Consider the following 16,037-nt stretch of genomic DNA (forward strand, 5'->3'; position numbering starts at 1 on the left):
TGAATTTTGAGCTGACATTTGAATTCGTTTCGTAAAATAAAATGTCAACGAAAACATTTAAAATTCAAATTAATCATAATAATACTAATAATATAAAACAAAAGCTACTGTATTGCTGTCATTCGCAGCATCAACACACTTTAAACATCTAAAGAAGAAAATAACAATGAAGTGAGTTATTATGACAAACCATGAACTCTGTCGTTTACAAAATATTTATACAGCGTTTCTCTCGACGAACTCTAAACGGTATGACGCTGTTTTAATATCTTAAAATTTATTATACAACAGCTGTAAACTTTACTAGGAAACAAATCAATTACAGGAAACTGCGAGTGAGAAGAATTATGGAGACACTGCCGATTGTTAGCGAGCGAATCGCTCTCAGGGTCACAAATCTTTCTGCCTTTGTATAACCTGCCACTGAATAAATATTTAGGTTGCTTATTAGGCCCTTTGTCTGCCCTAACATGATCTTCCCATTTACCCTGTAAAAACACATCCGTTTTATTAATTTATCGGTCAAATGTTGTTTACAACTAAAGTAACAACTTTCTTTTAACCTTTTTGCTCTTCATCTAAACGACTTAATAAAACTACCAAAAAAATCCATACAAGCTGTTTCCTCTTACCGTAGAAACTCGTTCGCACTGGCGTACGACATTTAAAACCTCATGGGATAATAACCGCGTTGTTAAAACGGACTTGCAAAAACTCAGTTTAAAAACGAAGAAAGTCCAAAGGTCTGTTAAATAAACAATAAAACTATTATTTGTCCAGATTTTGGCAAAGGGAGACGCACCAGTCTGTTGCGGATTTTTCGGTGTCGGTGTCTCCGGGTCTGCAGGTTTCCAAGCTACACGGTACTCGACTCCTCGCCGCTTTGCGCTTCCTTCACTGTCCCTCAGACACCGCGCGGGGAGTCAAGAGAAAATCCTCTCCTGCTTCAGTGTCTCACAGACACCACTGAGCCGGTAAATCTCCTCTCACTGTCCTACAGACACCGTGTGTGGAACTAAATCCCCTCTGGTGCATCAACTTGCACTCAACTTTTCAGTGTGTGCGCCTCGCTGGGCTCGTCCGCTCCTCTCTTGTCACCCCTCCTGTCCTGACGCACCCAGGTGTCCTCTAGTAGCCATTCAACTTTTCATTTTTCTCTTCCTCCCCCCCCTCCCCAGCCAGTCGGGATGTGTCGTCTATATGATAGCGAGAAGAATCAAGGGGGGGGGGGGGGGGGGGGGGTGATCTCCAGCATCGTGCACTGATTTGTTGGTCTAGGACACTTTGTGTGATGTTTCTCCTTCTCGCATTGTCTCATAAGGGATCCAGTGCGTCCATAAAGCTCGAAAAGGGGCAATTGAAGCCACGGGACTGTCTTTGCCCCTGTCCCCGGTCGGCAGCGGCTCGTCTCCGCAGTAAATTTTAAAGTGACAGGGGCCCGGGGTTGGAGCGGGTGAGCGGGGTCACGGAGAGGTCGGGATGGGGCTTCTGAAGGGATGAAGTACACACACACACAGACACACACGGGCAGCGCACTTGAATGAACCAACGCAGGCATCAAAGCGGCGCAACAGCTATTATCCACGTGTTTCCAAACGTCCCCTAACGTGCAGCGCCAGTTTATGGACAATTTAATAGCATTTTTAATCTCAAGAACTGAATTGGGAAAAAAAAAAATTTCACCATCTTCTTCTTTACCTTTAGGTAATGAGTTACCTTTAAAGGCACATTTGTATTAAAAAAGGAAAGAATAGGAAACGGGAGAACTGGGTTATAATAAAAATCATCCTCTAAGCCTTTAATTGTGCTTTAGCTGGGGAAGTACAATAATGTACAGCCATTAAGTGTTCCTCCAGGAGACTCCATATGGGCCACTGAAAGTCCCCGTGCCACGTTTTGGGAAACACTGACCCAATCGCCTGCTTTTTCTCTGCTTGACCAAAAATTCTTGTGCGTTCTCCTCCCACCCTCTCACCCCCATTACCGGTACGGTAAGACTTTTAAAACAGGCAAATTGTGGATTATGTTTAAATGAACATAACATCTTTTCATTGAAACCTGTTATTAGATCGAACAAAAGCTCAAGTTTTTGAATCTGTCAGCAATTTATTAAAAAAAAATTCATGCATGCACCTGCTTTTCAACTAGTCCAAAGGATGGGAAAGGAGTGTATTCGTTTTATTTCTGTGCTTCATTCTAATTTCTTCGCCTGAACATAAACGTGATACACGGAATAAACGGATAAGGTTTAAGGGATAATAAAGAAACGTCCTCGCTGTCAATAAGTGGACTTTATTAGGCAGCTCATAAAACCAGGGAGGACAGGACTTTGGCTGATGAGAGCAGATGATGATGGATAACGTTTCACACGGTGACATTGACCTTCCAACCCAGATAATACCCATTGTTTTACGAAATCGCGAAGCAAATGTGCAGGAAGGACAGGAAAAATCATGTGTAAATAAGGCAGGACCCCGCCACCGATTCCCATCGTCTAGCGCTCCTTGAGAACCGAGGAGAGACCCTGGTCCGCCCGGTCATTGATTTCCTGCTTCTCCTCGACTTGTCCATTGTTGGAACCCTTTTTAATTTAGCCATAAATTGGGAAAGCTCAAGTCGAATGAGCTGTTCTATTTTCTTCCTGTCAGGATGAGGGATTTGTTTTATGATGCATTGTGTATTAAATACAAGTAATCTGGGAAAGTGATTGCTGCACGGCCTCTCCGGGTCTGATCGAGGATTCTGATAGAGAGAGGAGTCTCAGCTCCTTTCTGAAAAAGGAGGAAATGTCGGGGAGAAAAATGTTAAAATTCGTCTATATCGAGGGTAAAATGGGGTAACAGTGGCGGGACCCCCTAAGTCTGGCCACACGCTGAAATGCTGTACTTCTTTCCCCTGTCAGGAGATGGCGTGCTCAGCTGAAGTGGGGGAAAAAAAATAACTCCGAGTAAAGAGTGGGACATTTCAGATGGCAATAAGATACTTCACATAATTATGGGATTGCAGTTGTGGTTGCTGTGAAGTCACCCTTTTTTTAATAATCAAATGTACTGCACAAAATAGTCACATTCAGAACAACATCTGCGCAGGTCTGAATAATTTGGTGACCAACATTTATGTGTATTTATTACATTGGTCAGAAATCCACAGTTACAGAGTCAAATATTCGGGCACAGCGTTAAGAAGCTTAAATCTGAAAAAAAGAAAAAGAATATCACGTGTCCTTCCTTTTTATGGTAACTGAAGGTAATGAATTTTACTTTTAAAAGTAGTGCCGCTCATACCTCAATTTGTGACGGTCTGCGATATTAGTTATGTTTTTGACTTATTATATGATGGGGGTCATTTCATTGTCGTCCGGGTGAGCTGCACCACAAAACATCTGCATTAATTCGTCAGACTGCTATAGGGGGGATGAAAGATGTAAGGGCTTGAATACATAATCACCTGAACGAGCGGCTATAAAGCTCCTGAATGAAAGACCGATGGGGGTGAATTTATACACTTGTTCATTTGTTAATAAACTACGAAAGTGATTTGCAAGGCAGAGCTCAAATTTATATTTATTTGAGCAATCTACCATAAACACTATTCTGATGTGCTGAGATTAAATGGCTCCGTTTTATCTGAATTATGCCATGCCTTTGTCATAATGATTTTGACATAGTGAGTAGCGGTGTGGAAAAGCTGTTTATCAACAAATTACAAACCAAACACACGCAGGCTTCAGGGTATGTTAGTTCTGACTATATCGTAGCACGCAGCATTTCATACTTATTGAAGGGCCTCTTAAAACGTACAGCATCTAGATAATGTTGAGTGCCGAGGCTTTAAAGTGCCATGAAATTCTTAAAAGGAGGTTTAGTTGCTTAAATGAGCTCATGTTTATATTGCTTGCGGCTTTCTTGTTTGTTTTAAGGGTTCAGTTCCGCAAAAAAAAAGAAAAAAAAAAAAGAAAGAAAAAACAATTCATACATGATTTTCTTATGATCACACATCTTTATATTTTACTTGATACTAAGTTCAGTTTCACCGCCCGCTCTTCCTTTTCCCTGTTCGGTTGGTCCCGCGATCTGAATCTGGGGTAAAAAAGGTGATTTGGGGTTTTGCTGCTAGAGCCGTGTGAAGTCAGATGGGGCAGACTGTAGAAGAGGGGGATTCCCGTGTGGGTTGCAAACTGACTCCAGCCAGCGAGCTGCAAAGCCTACCGCTGCAGACGAGGGGCCACATGGAAACACTGTGTAGGCCCGTGTGGTGCATTCCAGCACATCCTCCAGGAGAGCGGAAAAAATAGAAAGAGAGGAGAGAAAGAAAATATCGCAGCCAAATCCACATGAAATAGTTCCACCATTCACATCGAGACCTCCCATTGACACCGACGAAAAGCTGCATTAACTCTCCATCATGACTCTGTATGGCCCCGGCCCCCTGCGCATTTTATTTTGCTTAAATGTGGGCCGATGCAATCAAGTGGTAAAACTCATTTAAAGCTCAAACGGACGGTTAGCCTTCCGTTTGCACAACACTCTGCAACATTTTCTTTAATGAACACGTCCGTCAGCCAAGATTAGTGCACAATACAATACGTGAGCGGCTTTGAGTCCCTTTATTAAAGCATAAACCTGGTGTCCATACAGCCCAATTACCATTAAAACAGAAAAGAGGAAATGAAAGAGGAAAATGTAAATAAAAAATTTCCTTGGGGCTGGAAGTTGGCCCGTTGTGAGAGGCGTGTTAATCTCCACCTTAGTAATTTGGTTCTAGGGAGAAGACAGAAGCCCTGCTGCTGTGCCCTGCACTTCATAAATCACTGCTTTATGTGGACAAGGTCAGCGCCCCCTCCACCTCCTCCTCCCCCTTCTACTGGCCCCTCCGCCATGTTTACCCGGCCGCCCGGGGGCTCTCAGGACCAGACCAGCTCATTTCTAATTACTGTGGATTATTTTCATTTGCCGGGGGTCAGCCCCGCATTCCGACAGGGAGAGAAGCAAAGAGGGATGATTTTTTGACAAATTCTGTGGCCTGTAGGGAACAGGCGCGGCGTGTTTGATGAATTAGCACCAGATCACTTTGTTTTGGCACGGTCTCTTGTTTTCTTTGACAGCCTGTTGCAGAGACAGGTCTTCAGATGGTGGCGTGCATGTGTATAAAAAAGAATTCCTTTTTAATGTATATGTATTTTCCTTTCAGAATGGGAGGAAGTTCCTACAGTGAGGTGAAAAATTCCCCTTATACTGCTGAGAAAAGATGTGCTTCCATCAGTATTATAGAGACACGTGTAAATATTGGAACAAGGCAGACATGATGCGCGACTGAGAAGTTTTATGGAAAGATATAAATGATCTCATCTTATTTACTAGCTCAAGGAAGGAGGGTGTATCATTGTACTGTTTCATTATTACTATGCTTTATTAATCTAAGCTGCAACGTTTTATAACAGCATCTCCACAAACAAAAGAACTAATCTGAGCTGTGACTTGTGCTGCAGAAGCAGAAGTGCCACATTAAAAGATGGATATTAAGAAGGGACAAATTATGATATCTCTTTGATCTAGGAAAATGCTTTTGTAAGTGTAAAGGAAATGTGTGTGTTGACTTACAGCAGGAATACCATGATGTGACCAGGCACTGTAACAGGACAAATTCATTGCATTATAAGGGCAACCTACCAGATGGGTATTATGTAACGTTTAAGAGTTAATTTAAAAATAATTATTTTTAAGTCACCTGGTGGGTTGTTTAGAGAAGCAGTGGCTGGAATGTGGCTGCAGCAAATTGGGGGGCTTCGAGAGGGTGCAGGAGGAGGTGGCAGCGATGCACAGAAAGAAAGTGGTACATGCTGTGGTAATCACAGACACTTCCTCCGCAGAGCCTCGGCATACAGGGCCACACTGTATGTGGGCTACGGGGTGCGATAAAGCTCCACACGAGTCAAAGGTCACGTTTTTCAAGCATAAATTCAGCAGGCACACAGTTTCTATACGCATGGGACAGACTGGAAACTTAAACAACCAAATCCAGCCTAGTGCTGATGGGGGTGGTGGGGTGGTGGGATGTGGTAATTAGAGCATGTTGCCGGTCGCTGCAGGGTGAACAAATTGGCTCTAAAACGCTCATAGATATCATCTTTAAAAGGCCTTTTATGTGCAAAAGGTAATAAGGTATAGAACTGAACACGGCACTTTAGATGTTCAAGTGTCACACATTCATTACATTTATTGAGCTCTCTTCTCACGTTTAAAGTCAGGGCTCTTCTGTAATACTACAACAATCTGCTTTTTATATACCGAGTATAATTGGTAGGCTAATATTTTAATGCTGGCAGATATCAGACAGGGATGTTATTATACCTGTGCAATGTGACAGGAGAAAAGGCTCCCTGTTCTTATGCCTGAACAGCCACAGTATAAATAAAACAGAATCTCACAGAAAAAGCTGTGATATCATATAATAAAGGATGAAAACCAATGAAAATTTTATAAAAGCCAATTTTCATACAGTTACCTTGCTGTACATAGGTGCTATTTGTCCTTGAATCTTGAAGAAGATGCAATTAAAAAAGTTTTTTACACATAATAATACAATTAGTCAAAAAGACCATTGTCCTGATGGTGAGACAGGTGGAGAAAAGGACCCTCACCAGTTCATGCCTCACAGATACATTGACCCTTTTTGAAGTTACTTTTATTTGCTGTTTTTTTTTCTCCTTTGCAGCAGAAAGAAAAAAGCTGTATTATTGTAGTAAGGAGAAAAACAGAGAAACATGACAAGTGGGGCTTATGGGTAATTCTTGTCCACAATTTACCAGTAGTCAAAACTGCAACGTGAGAAAGCGTGAAAATGTTCTTGAGTAAGCACAAGCAGATTGTGAAAGTGTGTTCAGTAAGACTGTTACACACGCAAACCCCCACTACACCCACAAAAGACACTGGAAATTGTTAGGCAGTGCAGGTCAGCTCAGAGTATGTGGGCATGATTAAAGTCAAAATTAACTTGGAAAACAACAAATCAGCTGCAACAACCATAAAATGAAGGAAAGCTGAGCAGCTCAAACATAACACAGAGACACAGAGTGGCTCCCATTAAAGGCTTCACTGGCTTTCAGTAGCATCAAAGAGGCCCCTGAGTTAGGCTGGGATTATATTTAACCCAGGAGCTTGTTGCACTGCTGAGTACAGGGCACATGCTGATGCTGCTGCCAGTACACCATGCTTCTGGCATCCAGACCAATGCTCCTATTAAAATGCAGCTTGGGCACTATTTCCTACAGGAACACACACATGGAGTAATGCATGGACACACATGAAAACACACAAGCACTTAACAAAGAATTACAAATTATATAGTTTTTAAATTTTTACCCCTTATAATATGTGTAACGGAATATATTTCAATTTATTTCTAAATCATCATATTCAATCCAACATTTGTCTATATTGTATCTCAATATATGTGAATTTCTGTATTAAATGACATACATTTGGCATACAGTTTAACACAAAAGCAAGTAATAAAGACATTCAAAACAATACACTTTCTGCTCAATGGTCTTGACAATAGTAAAGTCAAATCCCCGTGTGTAAAACTATAATCAAGCAACTATTTATTTATTTTTTAATACAAGCTGGTATTTTATTAATTGTTATTTCACCACAATTTTATATCATTTTGCTTCTTCTAAAAGCTGACAAACAGTTTTATGCATAGAAGATGGTGAATAAAAGAAGAGGCAAACACCCCAACAAAAGTTCTCCTTCTGCATGTCTGCACTAGGCCCTATTCCTGAGATAATACAATCTCACATGGCACATTTCAGCAGTCAGCCTTGATATGAACCATCAGACATGTGCGTCAATACTCCCCAGGTTTATTCATTCCAAACCAATCACTGTGGTGTCATACACTTTTGGGTTAATATTCTAACTGTGGGGCCCTGGGCTTGGTGAAGATAAATCAGCTTTTATGATGGGTTGTTATGGTTTTTACAGCACTGGGGTTGTGAGGAACTGATTTGGGGATCAATCACTGCAGGTGTCTGCTGGGGGCTGGGGTGCTTTGAGGATCGATTGAGGATCTAGAGCTGCCGTGATGGAATAGAGGTGTGTTAGCTTGTGTGTACTGAGACAGGGTGCAGCTGTTGGGTGTGTATTAGTTTTTTAAACTGCAAGAGAGAGACAAAGTGATGAAGGTGTGCATGTGAGTGCTTCATAGACAGAGAGGAGATATATCTGGGGCTGGAGAAGTGATGAAGGGCTGCTGGACTATGACCAGACCATCTCAGCTGTTATCGGAGTCTCCCCTCCTCCTCCCTCTCTCTCAATCCACTTCTTTATCTAGATGGCACTTTGGAAAATCTCATTGTCACACAACATTTAACAAAGACAAAATTCTCAGGCAGGCAGCTGGAGATGACTGGCCTGACAGCGCATGGAGCTAGTGTGTGGAGTATCCCTAACACAATCTCTTTCACTCACGTCTTGCATGTTTTCCACTGGGAGAGGCCAGCGATGTGGGTGAAAAACACTGCCAAGACACACAAACAAGAGTGTTCATCTATGCGCACCCATCAGCACGCAGACACATTTTGTTTTCTCTCCCTCTCTCTCCCTCCCTGGATAGGCTGTTTATACACAACCAACATCTCCCCTGCCTGTCAGACGGCTGCTTCCTCAGTGCTGTCAGCGGAACCCGACAGAAACAAAAGAGGCGGAGAGCGAGGCCTACGGTTTCTGAATCAGAGGAAGTTGGTGCTGATTACGCTGCCCCTGAAGAAGCATTCCGATCCTGTTAACCCGCACGCTGGCTGCCAACTCCAAACCATGCAGCAAAGCACTGGGAGAGTAAACCTCACACAGCCGCACCCTGAGTGCCCTCTCCCTGCCCAGGACAAACCTCTTACCCTTTCATTTCCTCTTTTGTGTCTTCCCTTTTTTTCCTTTTAACCATTCTCTTCTTTCTTCTCCATCCAAATTGTATGTTTCTTCTAATTTGTCTAAATATATGTTCCGTTTTTTTCGCTCCTCTTCTCCATCATCCCCTCAGCACCAAGACACAACAGCAGGCTCTTGTTGGAGGAACATTCCACCTTCTTCACACCCTTACCTCTCTATCCCTGATGAATGTCCTCACTGCGCTTGTTTATAAGACAGAGGGGGTTATTCATAATCAAGACCAGGAGAGTATGTACACACAGTGGACATCCTGATAGAAGGCAACGTATTAAATTTCTGTTTGTTTGACAGGAGTGCTGTCTCCTCTCTTCTCCTTGACGTGAAGACCCCCATCCATTTAAGCAGGGGGTGCGACCTTAGCAGCACTCCCCTCTCTTTCTCTCTCTCAAGTGCTAACACATATTAAGTAAATGAAGCGTCTCTTCAGGCCGGCAGGAGACAAACGAGCTTCTTAAACATCTGGGGAGTGGCGTTTTGATCTCGTGTCGGCGGGTGTTTACGACGTGACTGCAGCAGAGTCGTGTTTGTGATGTTACCCATCTAAGTGTGTTTATACTGTGGTGGAGATGGCTCTGGTCTCTTAGCCAGGTGCTGAAGCTCTATGTCTTCTGCTTGAGAGGAGGAGTGTGCTTATGGTCTTGGTGTGTGTGTGTGTGTGTGTGTGTGTGCAAACATGTGTGTATGTGTGGTAGTGCTTACAAGTCAAATGCAGTTCAGGAAACCAGACAGTGTGTGTGTCCACATCCAAACCAGGCACAGGTTCAGGTTAAAGTGTCTGCTTTCATTTTTCTCCAAGCTTGTTGTCTTGTCATTCTGTCTCATTTTCGTTTTCCCCTACTGAAAAAACAACACTACTACTGGGAAGTGTAAAAAAAAAAAGGGGGGGGGGGTGGGGGGTGGGGGCGAGGGATGCATGGCCGAGCTACAGTGAGTTGGTGGCAGCATTGGGGGGCTATAAGGCCCTCAGGGTGGGTATAGGGTTTTGGTGAGGGCTCGGGGGTTGGTGGTGAGGTGTGCTTGGAGAGAGGGCCCTGGTGTAATCTCAGTGCTGAATAGACGGAGCTCTTAATAGAATCCCGTCGTCCGGCTGCCACTGAGAGAAACAAGAGCTGTAATGGATGGGCTCAGCTCTGGCTCCCACTTTCCCCCCCATGACCCCTGCGTTGGTCAGAAGTAAGAGCTAAAGAAGCATTGTAGCCCCAGGCCTGATTGAATGGGGAGGGAGGGAGGTGGCAGCAGCGGTGGTGGCAGTGGGGAGGGAGGCAGCCGTGCTGATAGACCAATTTCCCACTACTGCGAGCAGCAGGGCTTGATTGATGAGGGCTGGTGCTGGTGAGAGGAGGCCCATCACATGCGATCACATAAATACTTATTCAGCTCGAATTGGGCCTGACAATCCTTACGACAGCTTTGTGCTGTCACAGATATCATTGGAAGGAAAACGCTCCATTAATCATGCGTAATTAACTTTTCTAGAGGGAGGTTCTGCTTGAAACCAGGAGTAACCCACTCAGTACCCAGATAACAAATTCCAGCATCTTAACTGGGATTGAAGAGGGATGGCCTTATTAAAAGCTAGAGCCAGTTTCCCTTGAGCCGCTCCGTTTGTACAGGAAACAGCTTCATTAGTATCGGGTTAGGGCTCTAATGGGCTCAATACAAAGCCTCCTCTCTCTAACCTAGTCGTGTTCAGTGGCCTTACAGCGCAATATCCTGTGAGCGCGCATGGCCATAATGTTCCCTGTTTGAAGTCAGAGCAGAACCCATCTGAACGCCTGCCACCAGTTAACTACCTTGACCCTCCCATATAGTGTGGAGGAGTGAGTGTTGGAGAGCCCAACAAACTAGGTTGTTTCATTCTCTTTCTCTCCCTTGGCCAAAGGTAGCCTCCCCCCCTGGGAGTAAACTGGACTAGAGCCCTTTTATTTTAAAGCAGCCAACTAAATGATTGGCATTACACCAGGATTAACACAAACGCACACACACGCACTTACACATTGATGTATGCACGGAACCACCACCATATCTCATCTAATCAGCATTCCCTCTTTCATTGCTCTATTGCTGCCCACCTGCATAGCTGCTGGTGAACACAATGTAAGTTGGCATGGGAGAGGACAGGAGACAATGGGGAACAAAACCTCTGTACCCTGAAGTGGAAGTGAATTCAGCTCTTTCAGGGAAAAGAAATGCTATCTTGGACTAAAGTGACTGATTATGCCATTAGAAAACATGTTCTACAACTAAGAAAACAACACAAATAAAAGTAACCGACTATTGCATTTTGAACATGACACACAATATATTTTCACTAAGTACAGAACTACTTGTACCGTATAAAGTGCACCCTGCAATTGGTCAGCATAACATTGCAAAGAACCATGTTGGATTATAACATCAAATATTATATATTATATTATATTATATTATATTATATTATATTATATTATATTATATTATATTATATTATATTATATTATATTATATATTAAGGAACTGTCTTGTCCTAAGAAAATGTACAGTCTCAGTAGAGACGTACTCAAAGTGCAGGTATGGTCTATCATCCATTGCAGCCACAGATCGCATTTTTCTCAGTCGTCCTGTTGGTCACATATTTCTCTCACTTACTTTGGACTTGTTTTTGAAAACAGTGTTACTTGAAAAATTTCTGGGGCAAAAGACAACACTCAAAAGTTTCGATTTTGCCATACATGGATCACAAACACCTACATACACACATTCACCGAATAAGTCATCCCTCTGCTTCAGTGGGTCATCCCTGGTCATTTCCTCTAAACATCATCCTCACCAAAGCAGAGACTTACTCATTTCCTCCCTGCTAATTAGCTCCGTCTGGCCCTCGGAGAAAGAAGATGACCCACTACGTAACAGTCATACTTCACATTTAGACACCATGACAGGTCTGAATGTAATTATGCTCCCACACTTGCCCAGAACACAGAGCATCTCACTCATTTAAATGGCTACATAAAATATGGCAACAGTGTTGTAAAAGCAGAAGTAGGAAACATAACGGTCAAATCAATATGGCAAAATTTGTTTTATTCAAGTTTAACTGAATCTGTGTTGTAGTTAATGGATAGTGCAACCTGGCTTGGCAACGTACTGCATGTAAAAATGTTTTGTGTGGTTACTGGCATGAGCAACACACTGCTGATTGAACTCTTTTTCAAGGACATGGTGAGGCATGCTGCTGCTATTATTGGCTGCCCTGATCACCCATCCACTGAACAATTAATGTCTTTAAGGTGCCAATTTAAAGTCTCAGCCAAAGAGTAAAAGAAGAAGTGGTTGATTAATTCATCATTATTTACTTTACAGTGATGAGTGATTTGTTTTTTCAGTTGAACCCCCTTTGGGCTTATTAAATGCTGTTTTCTTAGTGCTTGGCTGCTTGAGTAGATGTTTTAATATCATGTTAATTTGTTTTTAATCTATGCTGGCAAAACTAAAAATGCATTGAGCTAAGTTTGGCTGAATTCACATGACAACATTAAGTAAGTAATTATATTTGGGTAGATTTGAATTAATTAATGAAAATCACTCATTGGTGAAATAGCTCAGCTGGGAAAGAATTATAGTGAAGATCTAAAAGTCTCTGGTTCAATCCCAAGTTTTGGCAGTTGCTATCCTGGCTTTTAATGACACCATACTGATGGGTCAGATGAACACTTTGCAGGGCAGCTCTTGGTGCGAGTGAGTACACCCTCAACTATTTAACATCGAAAACCACCTTCCAAATGACTAAATGTACATTCAGGTGGAATAATTGAAATAAGGATATTAAGTACAAATGTTTTAGCTTTTAAACAAGACAAGGTGTATCTTGTCTAAAGGATACTAAGTAGTTTAGACTCCTATCAACCAGCCACTGTGAAGCTACATGTATATTTTTTATTTATATTGTCAGCATCTGGTTCCTCAGATCAGCCAGTTTGAATTAGTTATCTAATTAGTTCTCACTTGTACCCAGATCTCTTTTAAGCTGAGTAGTGTGGGCCAGTAAAGCAGATTAAAGTCCCAGACAAGGTGGTAATGAGGACGCTGAACTCATAATCAGATAGGATGTAACAAGAAAACTTGGGAAATCAACTCACAGGCCTAAATAATAGCATTAAGTCTTGCAACTTGGGGTGCAGTACAACAGTAATGGAGACAGGTGGTTAAAGTGAGACCACACGCAGTGGAGAAGAGGAGAAGAGGAAGAGTGGAGGAGTGTGAGAGGAGAAGAAGGAATGGGTGAAGGGTCAAGTACATTCAGTCAGCTTAGTTTGACTTATATGGAGAGAGCTTTAAAGGCAGCACGGCTTTTCTGCTTTCACAATGGCCTCCTTTCCACTCCAGGACCAAACAATGGCTGCTTGAGCTCACTTACTGACATCACTGCAGTTTTTCCCAAAACTGAATTTCACTGTTGCTCTTCATGATTTGTCTGCTACAGGAAAAATTTATGTGCATTCAAAGGATTAAACATGCCAACTAACACTGTCTATTTCCCGTTATAAACATCTGTATCTTTTGCCCTACTTTTGCCCTACTCACCACCAGTGGGAAATAAGTTATTTTGAAAAAAGGTGTCTATTTCCAGTTAGCTTTGCTGCTTATTGGTGACTATTTTTTTTAAGTATTATTATTGGGATATTTTAAATGTGTTTGCTTATAACAAACATTGACAAAGCTCAGCTAAAAACCTTGAGTTAAAACTCAATGTAAGGATAATTTACAGTATGTGAACGAAAATATTTTTTAATATGGAAAAAAATGGGATCAGGAACAGGAAAAGAAGCTCCGAGCTTTCTCCTGGCATCAACATAACTTCTGATTGATATAGATTTGTTAAGTAAAAGACAATTGAAGATGGATGTTGTGTGTCATCACTATCCATTTACATTTACAACACAGGGTCTTTCTCTTGAGCCAGGCAGAGCCCCAGCTAAAAGGTCTGACTAGTGTTTGCTAAACCTCAGGAGTGCGCAGAATGCTACAAAAAGTATAAAAGAGGAAGCGGGGAAGAGATTTCCCAGAAGAACTAGTGTCATTGCCTCAGGGGAGCAAGAGCGAGAAATCCACGAGCAGGCACAAAGGTGAGGAACCGATAGAAAACTTGAATGGGAGATAGACGACAACGCGGATAGGAGAGGAAGGAGGCAAGGAAGCCAGCCTGAATTCCTGTGGCCACAGCTGTGGGAGCTGCAATCACTAAAATGTAGCGCTGTCTCAATGCCCACAATTTCTGGACATGTTACAAATGAAATAAAACAGCACGACATATCCGTTTTTTGATTCAAAGAAGAGACCAGTAATCAACATGTTGGGGTTTACACTACCTCCCTCCATCCTTGACCGTCATTCCCTTCGTGGCAGGGATGACCCCTTCTGTCTCTATATTTGCACCTCTTTGTTCACCACTGGCCAGTTGGGGCAGGCATCTAAGACTGAGACCATCGATCACTGGCCTGACAGCGGGCCCCAGGCGGGGATGGCCCTGTTATTTGGAGTCTGTGACGACTTCCTTAAAAAAGGGGCCTCTCCTTCCCTCATAGGCCTGGCATGGCTGAGGTTTGGTTTGGAGCCTCCATACCTTCCCTTAATGTCCATAGAAAACACATTGGATTTACTGGCCGCATGTTTGGGTCATGCTAGGGTGAGCAGGACAGAAAGAGTGTGGAGTGGGAATAAAATAGGTTAAGCGAGCAAAAGTTGAGGTCCTGGACATTTCTTCGTAGCTTTTCTAGCCCCAAGGAGCACCACGATGAATACTTTGGCAGTGGCAATAATAGAAGTAGAGGTTAACAGAGCACAATTGAAATAAGAAAACACAAAGCAACAGCTGGAGTGCTTGATTTATCGACACGATCTGTCCAGCAAGATATAGGAACAGTAAATTATAAATATTTTAAGCTGTCATTTGGATCCATGTGTTTATTTTAGTATGGGTTTGAGCCCATGCATCTTCTCATATAATATGACATAACAAGAGTGCATGAACATCCAAGACGAACCTAAAAATACCCACAAAGTTCCTTCCCGTTTACAGTCTTCCTCCAGTTCATCTCTGGCCATCATCTTGCCTCCTCCTTCCCTCTTTTGCTAAACACCTCTCCTGTGTTATTTCTCGTCTCTCCCTCACGGACACTAGAAAGGGACTTTGTAGACATGCAGCTGTCCTATTATAATGCTGCTCACATACTGATGGCCGGCTATAATTGGAAACAGGAGTCCTTCTATTAGGATGAATAGGGACACGAGTATCTGTCTGTTCTGATTTTCCCACACTAGCTAATTTCCCCCCTCATCTGCATACAACAGAGAGGAGACACGAGAGCACAACAGCACATACACTCTGGTATGTGTAGACATGCTCCTCTGTAGATTAACCTATTCCAGAATAACACGCCGTTCGGAAAAGTTTATGTTTTTGGCTGTAAAATCCACCAGCACACTCCTCAATTGTAATTTACAGCCTGCACTGTGGTTCATCTCTAAATCACATATTTCAACAAGCTGAAACTTTCTGGCACACTTTCAATGCAACAACTGTTTGCTGTAACCCACAACATACACAACATACAGTGCAAAGATTTTTGTGACAATATACTTATGTCTGCAGTGTCTGTAAGAGCGGTATCCCCTGTGTGAGGAGCCTGTCTAACAAAGAGTGCACACACTTCGTTAGCACTGTCCGTGAGAAGGAAAGAATCTTACACATGGAATCACTCCTGATCTCCCTTCTCAGGCTACTGCTGTGCAGAGCCTGGACTCTCTGGCTTCCTTCCTGTGAGATCTTCTTGGCTCCTGCCTAAACACAATGCTCAATTTGTTCACCAAAGAAAAGGGATACACACAAAGCAAAAGAGATAAGGTTACAAACTGTCCTTACACTCACAGGTGTGGAACTCTCAAAGCCTTTAAAACATCATCTGGCACCCCGCCCCATGCCACCACCACCAGTGCTCTCTCCTCCTCCTACTCTGCTTTCTAGCAAAATGAAAGATTGGGCTTGAATGATGGATGGATGATGAGAAGGAGGAGGCTGAGGAATGACAGAGATAATAATGGAGAGCG

General features: G+C 42.7%; 1 protein-coding gene across 16 annotated transcripts in view; it reads right to left on the reverse strand.

Annotated features, from left to right (window-relative positions):
* The window catches only part of mecom (MDS1 and EVI1 complex locus), a 127,865-nt gene that overhangs the window by 25,935 nt on the left and 85,893 nt on the right, over positions 1–16,037 (reverse strand). Inside the window, exon 1 of one of the 16 annotated variants that reach the window (XM_067506835.1) lies at positions 803–1,633. The exons of 14 other annotated variants lie outside the window; for them this stretch is intronic. The gene's annotated coding sequence lies outside the window, so the exon portion shown is untranslated. Of the gene's footprint in view, positions 1–632; positions 1,634–16,037 lie in introns of those variants that run through there. One more of the 16 variants, XM_067506834.1, reaches the window with a different exon arrangement.

The sequence above is a fragment of the Channa argus genome, chromosome 6, assembly GCF_033026475.1.
Source record: "Channa argus isolate prfri chromosome 6, Channa argus male v1.0, whole genome shotgun sequence".
Classification (NCBI taxonomy): Eukaryota; Metazoa; Chordata; class Actinopteri; order Anabantiformes; family Channidae; genus Channa; species Channa argus.